The 3186-nt window shown below is 38.1% G+C and overlaps 1 pseudogene; it reads left to right on the plus strand.

Annotated features, from left to right (window-relative positions):
• The first annotated feature begins 889 nt into the window (after nucleotides 1-889).
• LOC145114313 (putative mitochondrial protein AtMg00820 pseudogene) lies at nucleotides 890-1312 on the plus strand (annotated as a pseudogene).
• The last annotated feature ends 1874 nt before the right edge of the window (nucleotides 1313-3186 follow it).

Genomic DNA, 3186 nt, shown 5'->3' on the forward strand with positions numbered 1-3186 from the left:
ATCTAAAATTCGAGTTTTTAGCTGTCTACTGCTAAGCTGAAACTTAGAAAAATCATAACTTCCTCATACAAAATCAGATTTGGGCGTTCTTTTTATACATACTCTCGGTTTAACGAACACTACGACTTTCGTTTAGATCACTAAGGCTAAAAATTAGTTTACAAAAACTCACTTTTTACGACATTCGGCACCGTGCCGGTTTTGTCGCGAAACTTCGACAAGTCATAACTTCTTCGTTATAACTCGGATTTCGGTATTCTTTATATATCCGTAATCCTTGTCACGCCCACTACAAGTTTCTTAATAGATATCGGCTTTATCTAATATTTATTTTCGACGCTCATTTTTATTCTTAATTAATTAAACCCTAATAATTAAGCATAAAACACATAATATTCACATAATTCCTTTTCATTTCTTCAAAATGAGTTACAAAGGTTAACCTAGACTATCATGTCAATATTAATGCCTAACCTAGAAACACGGGCGTTACATCTACATCACTCGTCATGCACAATTTGATGAGTCTACTCTCCCGTTTACTGGCATAACATCACCCACGGATCTGGATAAACTTTTCATCACTTCATTTGATGAATGTCTGTCCACTTCTCCATCTCCAACATCCACCACTGTAGCATCTCCACCATAAGCAGGCTCTGTTGCCCACACTCACTCATCCACTATCCCGTGTCTAGCTTGCACCATTTCTGGGGTGGTGCCTGCTATTTCTACCCATTCGGACGAGCCGACATCACCACGGTCACTTACGACGCATGATGTGCCCATTCAGACGCCCCCACCGACGCTACCTCTGCACCACAGTCTGCCACAGCTGCACAACCTTCCACCTCACCACCAGTCCCCATCGGTTGTCTCTACTTACCCAATGATTACTCGTGGTCGTGCAGGTATTTTCCAACCGAAACATGTTGCTGATTTCGCTACTCTTGGTGCCACAAATATTTTTCAAGTCTTACTCACCACCATTATTCCCAAGGGTTTTAAGTCCGCTACAAAACATCCTCAATGGTTAATGGCTATGGAAGAGGAAATGCATGCTTTACGTTCGAACAACACATGGGACCTTGTATCATTTCCCAAAAACACCAATGTCGTTGGGTCCAAATGGATTTTTCGAACGAAATTTCACTCTGATGGCACTATTGATCGTTATAAGGCACGTCTCGTTGCTCAGGGGTTTACTCAAATACTCGACATCGATTACTCAAACACCTTCAGTCTCGTTGTCAAAGCTTCTACTGTTCGAATTGTTGTCTCTCTTGCAGCTATAGCCTCTTCACCTACTTGATGTCAAAAATGCCTTCCTAAATGGTCAACTTTCCGATACCGTTTTTATGGAACAATGTTAGATGGCATTTTATGCATCTTTTAGGGTAGTTTTCATTAGCATTTAGGATCTTATTTTGTACATTGCATGTCATTTATTTAAATAATGTTCAGCTCATGTATTCTATTGGAATTCCCGTACTGCTCATGTTTTTATGTCAATTTGATATAGTTCGAGTGGAGCAGTGTTTTGGGAGCAGTTGGATGCGCGTTTGGAGCTTAAAATGGAGTTATAACTAAAGATGGATGCTAAGGAATAACAAGGAATGCTTAAACCGAAGAATCACGTCCAAAACGAGCAAAAAACATGTACGAGCGATCGCATATAAGGAACCTGCGATCGCAGGTAGGTCGCAGGTTGGTCATACTTTGTTCGCAGATCAGTTTTGAGGATTTTTCATGTCGATAATTCAAAAAAAGAAGAACCTGCGATCGTATAGGGCAAACCTCCGATCGCAACTTTTGGCCGTAACTCCGAAAATTTCAAATTTGACTTTGGGCTTCATTCAGACGTAATCCTGAAAGATTTTAAAGAAGTTGCGATCGCATATACATGGACCTACGATCGCATGTTGTCCAAAAAGTCCATATAAGGATTGTACGTCATTAAAGCGACCCGATATGCGTTTTTAAGGGAACCTGCGATCGCATAGGCTCTGCCTGCGATCGCATGTTACCAGATTCTTGTTCCGGAAGCTTCCACCTTGAGTATAAATACAACCTCATTATCATATGCGGAGGAGAGACGATTCCAGACGACGAAAACCACTTCTGAAGGCGATTTCTGATACCTTTCAACGACTTTTGAAGATCTGAAGACTATGAATCATCTCACACATTTAGTTTAGAAGATTGATCAGTAAATATTTCTTTTATCTAGTTTAGTTTCGTTTTTAGCCATGTCTGGCTAAACCTTAGTTTTCAGTTCTGCATAGACTAGTACTTTTTATGTGATTAGTTTTAAGACATGATTTTCGTTTTGTGTTTCTATCTAGATTTTTTAGTTTTGAGCTTAATGAATGTTTGGTTCTAAATTCTTGTTTGTCTGATCACCTAGCTAGGGTTTTTATCATTCTAGTTAATCAGTTAATAGAATCTGTAATTGTTCTTGTCAACTGGTAAAAGTAACAAGTATCAGATTGGTTCTGTTTTGGGATTTAACTCTGATATATACTCAAAAAATCATACCTTTACGCTTTCGAGCTTGTGAGAAGTATTGGGTATTGTTGGGAATTTTACACAGATCATAAAGCTGCTTTTCTGATTTAATTAAGAGATTGTTTGATTGAATAGTAAAAAGTTATGGTTAATTCAAAGAGCTTGTTTTGGTTAACTAATTTAGGTAATAGAGATTATACTAGAGCTAGTTAGTTTTTCTAAGTACCATCTTAGATAGAACATATCTCAAATAACCAGATCTGAACTGATTGCATGATTAGGAAAGTCGCTTTAGAACTGAAATTGTTTTTAATATTGATTTTCGTTTAATTTAATATCACTGCAAATTTTTAGTTTTTAGTTTAATTTAAAAATCCCCTGTATATATTTTCTGTTTCTTGACTAGAATGTGCCTGAGAATTCGACCCTGCTTCCCCGTGCTATATTTTTAGTGCAACCAACAGTGATAAATTTATTTGTTTAAATCGGGTGCGACAACCGATATTAACAAACAACCTCCAGGATTTATTGATGAACAGTCTCCATTGCACGTGTGTCGTCTAAAGAAGGCTCTTTATGGTCTTAAGCAAGCTCTGCGTGCTTGGTTCCAAAGCCTTAGTAGCTTCTTGCTAGGGCTAGGTTTTCTTTGTAGTAAAGCCGACACATCCCTCTTTATTT

This window comes from Lactuca virosa, chromosome 5 (genome assembly GCF_052849685.1).
Source record: "Lactuca virosa cultivar CGN04683 chromosome 5, Lactuca_virosa_CGN04683_v6, whole genome shotgun sequence".
NCBI lineage: Eukaryota > Viridiplantae > Streptophyta > Magnoliopsida > Asterales > Asteraceae > Lactuca > Lactuca virosa.